The following is a 14,752-nucleotide window of genomic DNA, read 5'->3' as shown; positions in this document are numbered from 1 at the left end:
CTTGGTTTTGTCATGATGGAAAAGTTTGTCGCTATTTGTTGTTTTAATGATTCTAACGACAATGATAACTCGGTCATTTTCATGTTCAGATAATTTGAAAAGGGACAAAAAAGAAAACTCCACAAGTTCTTTTTCGTATATTTGTCTCTCAAGTCCGAAAAAGTGTAAAACAATACAAGAGAGAACCTATTGACCATGTTCGATCAACGTATTCCTTTTTCATAAATAATCTATCTCAGTCTGGAAAAGGGTTAAACTTATACTAAGTAGATTTCGTTTCCAATCTGTTTACGAGCTGAAAGGGACAAGCACTCGGCAATCTTTTCATGTTTCAAGAGTCTGAAAAGAGCTTAAAGAGGACTCCACTTAGAGGAACGAGTGGTGTCTAGGATAGCAACTAGTTCCGGTGATGTTGGAACTTCTCAAAACATGTTGATTTATGTGAAGAGGCTGACTAATAAGACCACTCATTGCAACTATTCCTCAAAAAGGGTAAAACAACCAAGTGAAAGTGTATGATCGGCCAAGCAGATAGTGATGATGGAAGGAGAAAAACCAAGGCTCATCTAATGGAAAATGCTGATAGAATGGCAATCACGAGGGTTAAAATGGAAATGGGTTCATTTTTACACAAGCTTGAAACTAAAAATTATGCTTGGCTTCAGTTTCATGTTTGCACAAGCTTGAAATGAAAAACTATGCTTGGATTCAGTTTCATTTTTACACAAGCTTGAAACGAAAAAATATGCTTGGATTCAGTTTCATTTTTACACAAGCTTGAAACAAAAACTATGCTTGAGATTGGTTTACATGCCCCTAGCATGATGACTTGATTCTAGGTTCATGCCCCCCGAGCTTAATTTCATTCACCTAAGTAGACTACTAGTGGCTATTAGGTGGATGGAATGAAGGTTCATTTAATTTTATGAGATCTAATCAAAGACTCAAATTGGAACTTTTCTCCAGGGGACCTTGTTTCATTTTTTTTAATGAGCTTGACACAAGACAAAGAACTCTGCTTAGGAAACCATTTCATTTTTTAATGAGGTTAACACAATAAAAGAACTATCCTCATGTTCCCTGTTTCATTTTTTAATGAGGTTTACACAAGGCAAGGAACTATCCTCATATTCCTTGTTTCATTTTTTAACGAGCTTGACACAAGAAAAGGAACTATGCTCATGCCCTTTGTTTCATTTTTTAACGAGGTTCACACAATACTAGGAACTATCCTCATATTCCTTGTTCACGACCCATAAGAGGTCATGACTTCCAAGAGGTTATCATCATATGGGAGAACAATTATCTGGAAGGGATCCGTAACAAGGAATCCATTAAAGAGATCTGGTTCCAATGCCCCCAGTACATAATGTGCAACATCACGGAATTGATCGTCGGTTGATGTAGGCATGGAACGGGTTGCCACATAATTGACCTATGGCGGGGAAGATATCATTGGGACAAAAGGACCATTTAGGGAAGATGGTTGACTAGAAGCCATATTTGGACCGGGAAATGAAAGCTAGTCAATGGTGACAATTCTGCCTTCATGCGGGAAACACATCACTCGAAAGAGTATTGAAACAATAGCTCCCATGTCATAAACATAGTCGCACCCAAGAAGTAAATTTTAATCTAAAGGGCATGGGGCTACCACCACATTGAGATAAACAAATTTTCCTCCCAAAGTAATAGGCAACTGAGGAATGATCCCTAATGGTTGACTAGTTCCTCTGTTAAAAGCCAACAGATTTTGGGTAATAGACACAAGTGGCGGTGAACCGAGCGCTTGCCAAGCAGTGGAGGAAAGGATACTCATAGATGCACCTTCATCTATAATAGTGCTAGGTACAATCATATTAAAAACCCGTACTATGATCTGGAAAGGCACATAAGAAGGAAGACGGCATCCTATCAGTCGATTCCAATCGAATGAAGTGACCAGACTACTTGGAGGGGGTGCCGTATAAACGAGAGAATTAACCCCTTGAGTTATGAGAATAGGAGGATTTTCCTCCTGTCTTGATGGAACATAAGGGTTGTCTCCAAGCTCATTGGAATCTAAAGAAACAAAAATAACCTAAGTGGTATCATACTCACTCTCTACGGGAAAGGTACAATTAACTAAAGGTGAAATCGGGTCAACTGTTACCTCGACCTGTGATTGGTCGGGTATAGACTCATGGGATTCACATTCAGAGAGAGTGGGTTTGACCGACGGTTGATTTGGGTCAGTCAATTCATCAACTAATGAAAGATTAAGGGAGTGCCTCCTGTAACCAGATGGAAGTCACTGCGGTGAAGCAGGATGGTTATCCAACACTTTTTTGGCTTCATCCAGATAGGGACAAAGGTGAATGGGGTGATTCCCTTCACATAACCTACAGGGAAACTTAACTTTACCCTTCTTTCCATGAACTTTACTACCACTAGTTGATGGTGTGTCACCAGCATGATCTCCAGAAGTTGATGACACAAGATGATGTGAACGAGAAGACCATTCTTCTAATATCTAAGAAATATCAGGACAATTTCGAAGAAGATGGTCTCCCGCACAAATTTTGCATGGATATTGAACTTTGTGAGGCTTATCGGACGGTTTCTCATCAGAAGTTGCATTCAAAGCAATGGTTGCTTGGTTGCCCCCCTGCTAAATTTTCTTCTTCTTCTTAGCCACTTGGTTACTAGTGTCAATACTTTCACCAGGCGAAGAGGAAGAAGGGGAGGAAGAATTCAAAGGGTCAACTTTAGGATCAACTGGAGGTTGATTTTGTCCAATTGGAGGAGTACTCGATTGCAGAGAAATCACGACATTTTGAACCAAGGAGGTTGAAAACAACCATACTGGCAAGCCAATGGTAAATCCCGGAAGGGACAATGTAGCCATATAAGGAGCACCAATATTTCCGAAAGAAGGAAAAGGACTAGGATTCCCATCAAAAGGAATTTCTTGATCAGTGGACTCCGGAGTTGTTGCCATATGTCTCAACCTAAGATCAACTAAGGAGTGAGCATGGAGGATGTTATCCACGGTCAATAAATCAAAATAACATAACAAAACAAAAGAGGGATGATCTAGGAAAAAGGATTACCAAGCAAATGTGAACTGCAGAATACCTCCTGGCGAACCGAGAAGTACGGGCAAACAATCTCCCCGAATGTTGTGTTTGGTGTATCACAATGTACAAGGCGGCCGACTCAGTTACCTAAGGATGGATAGAAACCTAGTGTTGTCCTCCCATATATACCTGAAAGTATGTGAAGGCCCAATCCGTATTAGCTTTGTCTAATGTGAAATCGCATAGTGAGATCATTTCCATATACTTTACGTACTGTAACACCACCCTATATACTCAAAGGTATGTGGACGAGCTACAATATATTCACGTACGTGGAATGAGGTATCACACTCAAAATGTATCGCAGACAAGTTAGCGACAGCTGCTATGTTTTACGATGCCGGAACACGTCTCTAACCTAGAACCTCTAAATGTTATGCGTTAGGTGACAATGCTCCATTAGGTTAATTCAGATGAATTTTATGTTGATCTTCTTAACAATTTTCCTTTCAAGATTCACCACGTGATGTATGTTTGCAATTCCTAGAATGCAACTAATATGATAAGAATTCTTTCCATTCAATTTAACAATGAAAACCTTAGCTAATAGGGATAAAGCAATCAGATTTCTTTTAATCAAAGACCAAAGAGCACAATCTAATGCAATTTCCCTAAACTATTCCTATGAGCACCCAAAAACTTTTCAATACACGATGCATTTTTTTCTTTTAAATTCCCTTAATGTTAAAATGAACAAAAGGAAACTAATGCACATACAATCAATCAATCTTTTTGCAAGAACAAATACTTTACGACAGTTCCGTTTCGAAAGAAAAGAAGACTTTTACGACACTTTCTTTTGAACAAATATTAATCGACTATAAACTAACTTTGACAATGAATTAATAGTGATAAAGAAATCATTTAAGAAACACTAAACAATCAAAGAAAAAGTAGGGCTGGAAAAGGAAACACAAATTGATTTCAGAGACACAAGCATCATTGACCTTTCAACAAGAAGAAACAGAAGGAATTTTGGCAAAAAATAAACTCAAAGGAGGGATTTTTGTCCTAAGGAGGATCAACACAACCTTGAATGGGAGACAGTGCACTTCATAGCACTGTCCTCAAGCCAAGGGTGCTCTACAGTGCTCTGTTTCTAGACCAACCCTGTGCTGGTGCTAGAGAGGCCATCCTAGGGGCTTACAAGCACAATTTTCACCAAAAAAACACTTCAAAAGGCTGAAAGAAGATCAATGGAAGCAAGTAATGTCTACTAGAGTGTACTAGGATGAAGGTAAACTACCTGGAATGACGATAATTCCCCAGTGGAGTCACCAATTTGTTATGAGGAATTTTGCATCTAGAGATAAATACTAATTCCCTAGGTAGGTAGTTATACCTAGAACAACAGATTTAAACCACTTATCATTTTTCTATAGATGATAAATAAGACAAAGGGAATCAAATGACCTACTTGTTCTTTCGCTTTCTTTTTGTCTCCTTTGTATGACTCCCGTCGCTCCTTCTTGAACTTAACTCGCTCAAAAAGTACATGCAAGCATAAACAAAAGACAAAGAACCAATCAAAGCAAGAGATCTATCGACTATAAGCATATGGAATCAGATACATTCACACAAATAAACATCATATATCAAAATAAGAATATGGAAAAAGGTGTAAATAGTTTTACTAAGTATAAGGAATAATTACAACCATGAAGTCTGATCCATTGTCACTCTTCCAGCTTGGGTTCCAACCAACATCACATCAATAGCACAGCACTCCGGCAGCATAACAACACTTGCTTATACTCTCAATTCTCACACCAACAATATCTCCTTACAAATTCTCAAAATCCAGCGCCTGATCACTTAGATGAATGCTCAGTTTATAAGCAAATGGAGGAGGTTTGGTCATAAATGAGGGTATTGAATGGCCTTCCATACTTAGATTTAGTTTCCATGGAGGAAGGGATGAGAGGATGGGAGGTTAATTAACTCATTCCTCATCCATTTTTGAGCTCATAGGAGATGATAAGTGTGGGAATCCTCTAGAAAGCTCTAGAAGATAAGAATATTCCCAGGTTCCTATGTTGAATTCACTCAATCTCGCCCAGCATAGGTCAAAGTGGGCCTAAGTGCTTTGCAGAGCACCCTTGCATGGGCCTAAGTGCTCTGCAGAACACCCTTGCATGGGCCTACCTATGCTGGTCCTTCAAGGATTCATTTCAGGATGTCTTCAAGCCATGAAACTGTCAACAAAGGAGGCATTCAAAGTGGTGACTTGTCTAAGGCATGTAGCAACTGAATTAGGTTTTGATGAGCCCCAATGGTACTGATCTAAATGATGGGACTGATGTGCCCAAATGGATCTGTAACATGTAGGCTCATGGATTTTAGCTTCCTCTTCCCTCCCTTGGCTAACTTCCTCCTCCACTATTGGTTTTGATGAAACAACAATGTCAGCCAAGGGCTCATGTGTATCCATTACCCGATCACTTCCTGTGGATTGTGCCGTCTCAGTTGCTGGTTGTTGTGTAACAGCAATGTCCTCAATGAGTTCTTTTGCTATTCTTTTGTAACAGCAAAGTCCTCAATGGGTTCTTGTGTAACAGCTTCCCAGATTTCGGTTTGAGTCTCCCTCGAGGTAGTGTCTACTGCATAGACTTTAAATCCTGCTACCACCAACTTCTCAGCACAGGCTACACACACAGTGCCCGGGACATCTCCCCTTCTGGCCCTGTCCACGGCCTCTGCCAAAGTATCTAGCCCTGGGGCTCTTGGCTCTGCCTTTCCTTCTGCTAGTTGTTCCCTCAATTCTCTATTTTCTTTCTCTAGAATTTCAATTTTTGACAGCAAGGATTGGGTTTCGCTCTTACCAGGTGAAGAAGGTTCCTCTAGCTAAGCCTGCTCCTTGTCCTTCTGCTCTACTGCTTCTTTGTTCTTCCTTGTCATGGATGGGGACTCTGGGTGCCCACTAACCCTTATCCTCTGCTTCGGCTTCCTGTCACCAATTGGTTTATCAACCAGCCTCTTGCTAACCCTTACTATCGAGGGCTGGGGTTGCTCCTTTGTCACCTCTGGAGCTTCCTCAGATGTCTCAGTTTGCCTCCTACGGGTGGTCCTGGGCCTCTTCCTCATGAATTCTTCCCAATTCTTTCCCTATCTACTCAAATCATCCATCACAATGAGTTTTATAAGGCCATGGTTGGTGACACATGTTTCTGGATGCGTAGTTGTTTTCACAGCTGCGGCCATATGCCTAATGTTGCCCAGCAAGAAGTAAGGAAGGTTGACCAACTGTTGATGCCGGAGGTGGTTCAGCAATGGAAAGTGGTAATTAAACACAATTGTTTCCCTTCCCTCGCAAGTAATGTACTTGATGAGGTAGAGGGAAACATCAGCCCATGGCTGGGGAAGTGACAGTCTATCAATTCCCCTTCATTTCTTTACCAGCGACTCTTCTTCTTAGAGGAAATCCCCTTTCAATGAGGGGTCATTGACCTTCCTATTGAACCACCTCTTCCCTTCCACTGGTAATCTTGTTACTCTAGCAATCACCTCTTCCGTGACCTCCAACTTCAACCTTCTGACCTCTATCTAGTTTCATTCCAAATTCTTTACAAATTCCATGGCAACACCATCACCTGATCCTTCTAACCTCCGGAATAATTCAAACCAGCTTGCATCCTTGAAAATCTGGCATGCTTCCAGGTAATCCTCCAAGGCTTCTGTGGACCCTGGCTCATGCCGTATTTCTACTCCACCCATTTCTTATGCAAATTCAGTGTTGTTTCATCTCCTTCTCCCTTCCTCTAGACGCTCCGGGATCGTCGACACACAACTTAGTTATTTCAGCGTGCACTATTATCTTCCAATTCTCCGAGCACTCTGAATGGGGATTCAGTGATTCCGATAGGGGTAAATGGTAGGGTGGTAGGGTGGCGCAGGTGAGGATTTTGAATTGGGATTTTGCACTTATGATTCGTACTGCACAGTGAATTTTCCTTAATGGTGAGTCATGGGGAGGTCTTGTCGATGGTACACTTACCCTTTTTGGCATGATCAGCATTAAGTAACAATAACTACCAGGTCATCATGCCTTAATTGCAGGATTTTTTGAATAATCACAAATCATGCGATGGTCATGTCGCAATATGATTCGTTCCGCCACCCCCCCCCCAGCTTAAATATGACAGTCATCCTCGGCTGTCAAAAGTCATGTTAAGTTGCCATAATTACCAAATAAAGTGAATTCAATATTACCTTTTGATGACATACTTGGGTGATGTGGGGCAAAGTAATGGGCGACACGATGCGTGAACCAAGCTCCAGCAGCGAGACGCGCGAACTTAATTCTGATGACGAGGATCATGGTGATGTCTGCTACTTATTACAATAAAATATCTCATTTATTCCTGAAAAGTCATCGGTTGTTACATGTGTAACAGCCAAGACGACTGATATATATTATTTTAATTTCGTCAAAAAAATAAAGAGGAAAAGATCATGTAACAACACTTATCATAAGATATGCTTTGAAATAACAGATGTTGTTACAGAGTGTGTAACAGCCGCCACCAGGTGGTCTTCAACTGCTATAAAAAGTGTTTGTCTGCACCTGGAAAGGTTTTCACAACCATATTATTATCATTATTATTATTTATTTATTTTTTATGTTTGAAGGTGTAACAGCCGCCAACTGAAGTTGATTTTCAGTTGTTACACTTATTGGAAAAATTATATTTTTTTCAGCACAGGAGGGCTTTCCCCTGTTCCTGTAATCTGTAGATATAAATTTGTGACAATGTTGACAAATGAATCCCTTGAAGTAGGTTTGTGATATAACCGAAGACGGTGCCCATTTGCAAGCAATGGTGTCCTCGCACTGTCAATGGTCACCAAATTTACAGTCCCATTGTCAAACATTGCATCTACTTCATAGGGACCTAGCCATCTGGTGCAGAGCTTACCCTTGAAGTCTTTAAATCTTGATTCATATAAGAAATCCCAATCTCCTTTCTGGAACTTATTTTTCTTTATGAATCTGTCATGCCACTTAACTCTCTGCTGCTGGATAATCTTTGTTTGCTGGATAGCAGCTAACCGTTTCTCCTCCAATTCATTGAGCTGTTTCAATCTCTAATTTTTTGTTGTAGCCAAATCGAAATTGACCTACAATGTTGTTCTTAGTGTATTTATTTCAAATTCAATGGGGAATAAAGCGTTCTTACCATACACAAGTTCATATGGTGAGAATCCAGTGTTATTCCTCCATGTAGTCTTGTATGCCCTCAACACTTCTGAAAGTTTGTCAACCCAATTTCTTCGGTGACTAGCCACAGTATTAGTAAGGATCCCCTCAATGACTTTGTTAGTGCTTTCCACTTGGCCATTTGCTTGTGGATGATAAGGTGTTTTGATTCTGTGATGGATTTTACATTTTTCAACCAACTCCTGGATCTTATGAGATGTGAATTGGGGCCCTCCGTCTGTGACTATCTCCCTGGGTATGCCAAACTGGACAAAGATGTATTCAAACAAAAATTTTGAAACAACCTGCTCTGTGGCTCTGGTTAATGTTTTCGCCTCAACCCATTTTGTGACATAGTCAATGCAGAAAAAGTTGTAGGATCTCTATCTAGATGAAGGATTAATTGGTCCCACAAAATCTAGAGCCCACTTCTCAAATGGTTCTAAGACGATTTGGGGTTGTAATGGCATCTCGTCTGATTGCAGTGGTTGGCCCATCCTTTGACAACTATCACATCCCTTCACAAACTTCTTCGCATCCTGAAATATTTTTGGCCAATAATACCATGTTGAAAGGACTTTGTATCATGTCTGTTTGTTTGTGAAGTGTCCTCCACAAGGTTCCTCATGACAGGCTTTAAGGATATCAAAGACCTCATCTTCTCTAACACAATGTCTGATCTGGAAATCTGGTCCAGTGTGATAGAGGTTCCCATCTATCCAGGTATATGTATCACTTTGTTGTATGATTTTTCTTTTCTCCTTGGAGGACAAATACTGTGGAAACTTCCTTGCAGCAAGATAATTGGCTATATCTGCATACCAAGGTGAGTAAGTAGAAATAACAAAAAGATATTCATCAGGGAAAGAATCCTTAGTGGGAATGCAATTGTCATCGATATTTAGCCTGGAAAGAAAGGCAGCTACTACATTATCCTTTCCAGGCTTATCTATAATAGTGATATCAAATTCTTATAACAACAATAACCAGCATGTAATCCTACCATTGGTAATTGGCTTATTCATTAAAAAACGAATGGCAGAATGGTCAGTGTGTACAAATACTTGATACCCGGTGATGTAATGTCATAATTTATTGATGGCATGCACGACTGCTAAGAACTCCTTCTCGGTCACTGTGTAGTTGAGCTCAGCCGGGGTTAGATTTTTTCTTATGTAGTAAATAGCATAAGGTTTCTTATCCTCCAATTGGCCCAAAACAACACCTATAACAATATCTGATGCATCCGTAGTTATGTGAAACGGCAGTTCCCAGTTAGGTCCTCGCAAAACCGGAGCTGTTGATACACAACATTTCAGTTTTAAAAAGGCCTACTCACACTTCCCTGTCCATAATAAATCAACATCCTTCATGCCCTGCATGCCCCAAAAAACTACGTACCTATTTTTGCATTTTGGGGGTTGGAATTTTTAGAATTACCTCTATTTTTGCAGGGTCTACCTTGATTTCGTCAGCAGAAATGTAGTGTCCAAGCACGATCCCTTCAGTCATCATCATGTGACATTTTTCACTGCTTAAGACAACATTAGTCTGTACACATCTTTCCAACATGTTTACCAGATTGACTAATGTTGTTTCAAAAGCATCTCCATAAGGTGTAAAATTGTCCATGAAGATTTCCAGGCAGTCATTCAACAAGTCAGAAAAAATTCCCAGTATTTCCCTTTGAAAGGTTGTTGGCACATTGCAAAGTCCAAAAGGAAGTACTATGTATGCGTAGGTTCCCCATGGACAAGTAAAGGTCATTTTATCCTGATCTTCCGGGGAAATTTGTATCTGATTGTAGCCACTAAACCCATCCAAAAATGAAAAGAATTTCTTTCCAGAGAGGGTATCGAGGACCTGATCTATAAATGGTAAGGGAAAATGGTCCTTCTGAGTGGCCTTATTGATTTCTCTGTAATCAACACAGACTCTCCACTTGCCATTCTTTTTAGGAACGATGACAAGTGGTGACACCCACTGACTGTCAGATATTGGATAAAGAAAATTAGCACTCAGGAGTTTTTGTAGTTCATTTTTCACCAACTCCTTTAGTGCAGGGTTCATGCAGCGTTGTGGTTGTCTGACTGGTTTATAGCCATCCTTCAAATAAATACGGTGAGTGCATAGGTTAGGGTGGATCCCTTTCATATCTGTATAGTCCCATGCAAATGCCTTTTTATATTTCTGTAACATTTGTAACAATCATTGGTTTTTCTCAGTAGTCATGTTGGGTTTAACATTCAAAAAATTTCCAGATTCTATCTCAATTATATTGTTGTCAATATTCAGAGCGGTTCTCATTTGTTTCAAATCTATATCTTCCACCTCTTCTTCCTCATTCACATTCTTAATAGAAGCGACATAAAGTGAGTTACTAGTAAAACCGTTAATGGCATCATCTTCTGTCTCATTTTTGAAATACTGGGCTTTCCCCAGAGTGAGGAGTGGCAGGGAAAGATCTAACTCAATCTCAAACTCATCCCACCAAGGTTTGTACACATCCACATTTGGTTTTGGGGGGGTAAAGATTAACGTTATGTGTTGCCTGGCCATCCGAAATCACCATAGATCCCAACTTGCAGCCTATAAATGCATCCACAGTGGCTAGCCAAGGTCTCCCTAGGATCAAAGGATGCCCCCCAAATTGGATTTGGGTTGTAAGATAATAAAATCAGTCGGATACCTCTAGGAAGCTATTGTAATCTCTATATCCTATAACATCCCCTCGAGTTTAGCACGAGACCTGTCTATTTATTCAAGCACAGTAGGGGTATATCTGAGTCCTTATAGCCTGAGAGCGATAAAGAGGTCTTCTATCATTACATTAATGGTAGCCCCAAGATCGATCAATGTGTTGGCTATGGGATGATCATTAATGTAGACAGTGACCGTAGGATTTCTTGGATCATTGTACTTAGTCAGGAGAGGCTGAGAAGACATTAATTCGGATAATTTCCCCATCACATGTATGGTGGCAGGGTCTTTAGGCTTCCTCCCAGGTTTCTTTATGCACAAATCTCTCACTGTTTTAGCATAAATAGGTACTTCTTTAAGGGCTTGTAACAGAGGGATTCGTACATGCAAATTTTGCAACTCCCTAAGAAAATCAGATTCAGCCTGTGAAGTCATCCTAGGTTTGACCAATCTCTGAGGATACGGAGGGTCCTGTGTTACAACAGTCGAATCTGTTGTTACAGGTGTATCAGCCTTCCCCAAGTTGGTTGTTACAGCAGTAACAGTTCTTCGCAGGTTGGCTGTTATAGGTGTAACAACTTCCTCTATATCAATTGTTGTAGGCGCAGTAGCTGCCTCAGAGCCTCTGGCATCTCCTTTGGATGGTTCACAATCTTCCTCTATAATGATAGGGGAGTGACTAGGGTTAATTACCCTGCCCAATTGCAATTTTATTTCATTAAGTCCCACTGGGGTAATAAGGTAGGTCTGGAGGGTAGTCGGAGCCTCTATGCCCTGAGATGCTTTATTGTTTGGGTTTGAGTTAGGTTGCACAAGTAGTTGGGGTCGCAGAGGTGGTGGAGGAGGAGGAGCTTGGAAAGGAGGTAACTGCAGCTGTTGTTGCATGGGTAGTCCAAGTAGAGTTGAATTTTGGTCATTTCCTCTCCAATTCTGGTTCCAAGGGTACGGTTGAGATTGAGGTTATTGAACAGGAGTAGATGGAGACCACTGGTTCCAGGGTGAAGGAAATTGTGCTGAAGGAGGGGTAGGATATTACCACGGACATTACTGAGTATTATATGCATTAGTCCATGATTTGAAAGAGGAAAAGTCTTGAGACATACCTGGAGGTCGCAGTTGCCATGGCCTCCTTGGTGCGATGAAATAAGATGACTACACCTCCTCGCTTGATTCTCTGAGTACTACCTTTAGTCTAGGAAGCTCCAGAAATTTCCCTGTCAAATGCTCCAGCTCACAAATATTACACAGGATGATGATGTTCAATTCACATTCCCTCAAAGGATGTTTCTTCCAACAATTCAGACAGAACACAACCGGGGGTGTGTCAGCTTCGACTTGTGTCTTCTTGATCTGTGTTGTCGTTATCTAGGCAGAGAGAGTACTAAGGATATTGGTCTTGAAATTTTCAAACAAATTCTCGATTTCTGCTCTGGTTACTCCCCCTCCTACAAATTTTTGTATCCAGGCAGAGGCATCTCGAATTGTACTCCTCCCTTTGGACGATCCTCTAGAGCATCTTAGGCAGAGCTTTACAATTTCAGCGAATGGCTCTTGCAATATATCCCCTTTCCCTAATAGGTTCAAGGTGTCAAGGCAGTCATCCCTCATTCCTCTGATAAATATAGTCTTCAAGATTTCCTGGTCTAAATTGTTGTGTTTAGACCTCTGCAGATTATAGTGGAACCATTCCACATAATCTTCCAAGCTTTCATCCTCCTTCTGTGTCATTCTAAATATCTCCTCCCTTAAGTCCCTAGTTCTATAATAGTCCTGGTATTTTGATAAGAATGTCTCCTTCATATCATTCCACATTCAAATAGAAGTGGAGCCCAATCCCATGAACCATCTCAAGGCTGCCCCTTTTAAAGTAGCATGAAATAGTTTTAATTTCTGAGCATCTGCGATATAATCATAACTTCTGCATAAGACATCAAACTCAAATAGAAAGGTGTCTGGATCTTCCACAGTCATCCCCTGAAAGGATGGTAAGGATGATAGAGGAATATTCTTCATAGGAGCTTCACCTCTAATATCCCCGATTGGGAACTCAAAGGTGGTGATAGTAGCATCTATTTTAGCATTATTGTCATTGTTTTGCCCCATGATTAATTCTTTTAACCCTTGCTGCAGTAGGCATCTTTCAAATTGTTCTTGTGATGGCCTTGTAGATGTGATTAGTGCCTCAGATACCCCTAGGGCTGGTTGTTTCACCGCACTACCTGTATCTGGATATTGATAAACCAACAAGTGTTTTTCCGTCTCAGGTGTTCGATGCTCCCCCTCAGTTTCCCCTTGCCCCTCGGTCCTTAAGTTCTAGCTACTCGCTTCCCCTTCTTGATCATGAATCGAATTCTTGGTCTTTGGGGTATGAGCGCTAGCTTGAGAATGATACGGTCCCGAGATAGAGGAATCAAAAGTTTCTACTTTTGCTATGGGAGTAACATCTTTCTGCGGCCCTGTTTTACTTGCATTCCTTTGAGAGCTAGATTGTTCTTTTTCTGCCTTGGAGATTAGTTCGTGGATAAATGTCTTCCATCCCAAATCTACACTCTTCCTTTCCTTTTTACGACCCATTTTTCCTGTGACTTATTAGAGTGGGGGTGATTCCAATATCTCTGTAATTCCTACAATTGCACACATGGACCCTATGTGTATTAAATCACACCCTAAGTGTCTCAGTCTTCAACAGTGGTGAGCCCACCCAGGTATGTTAGAGCGATGTGCAGGTTCTTACCTCTCGTCTTACCGCCCAGCAATTGTGGAGCTGAAGACACGCTAAAAAACATCAAAATGTCCTAAGTTTCCTCGTAATCACAATGGTGAGGCCGCCCAGGTATGTTAGAGCAATGTGTAGGTTCTTACCTCTCGTCTTACTACCCAGCAACTGTGGACTAGGAACACTCTATATCAAATAAACAACTTGGCTGATAGTATCATCAACTGACATCCCTGGCAACGACGCCAAAATGTAGGGCTATTTTAATCAATCTTAATTGACTGAGACTACAACATCCAATTTTCAACCTAGGGTAGGTCTTGTTTCAATGGATTTCACACTGTCTATGCCGATACACTCTAGCCAAGAATAAGGAAATGCATAAAAGAATAAAATATTTCGTTCATCTAAATTGTTGAATCAAACCATGCATGTAGACATAAAAACACTCTACAGAATTCAATCACACTTCGCATCTATCAAAATAAAGGCGCGCCACACAAGAACTAATATCTACTCTAGCTAGTTACTACCATTCTATTGATTAACTCAGTGTAACAACATAATATAAATGGAAACAATAGCGAATGTAATCCACGATTTGTACAGCAACAGCGAGAAACCATAAATTAATTAGCTAAACTAGAATGTACACTACCTCTATCACTGCAATCCCTGCCAAAGAGGAGGGCCCTTCCTCCTCAGCAGGGCGTAGGAATAACACAAAAGTGATTAACGAATCAGCTGAAGAATAGTAATAGCATCACCGTGCTGATTAATATTAAAAATAAACTCAGAATTACAGAAGCAGAGTAACAGTAATTTTCTATGTGTCGTGTCCTTGTACATGAAAAATCGAGTTCCTTTATAGTTATTACAACCCAAAATTAGAAACAGATCAGTCATGAGAATCTCACGATTCTCATGCTGATCAAAAATAAAAGTAGTTACAACCTATTGATAAATACAAATATACATCAGTTATGATTGCAACTTCTTGGGTCTTGTTTCTTCCAAAAT

Source organism: Pinus tabuliformis, chromosome X (assembly GCF_031772625.1).
Source record: "Pinus tabuliformis cultivar Carrire ecotype Pingquan chromosome X, CPIR1, whole genome shotgun sequence".
NCBI lineage: Eukaryota > Viridiplantae > Streptophyta > Pinopsida > Pinales > Pinaceae > Pinus > Pinus tabuliformis.
Note: the sequence above shows the minus strand (reverse complement) of the source record.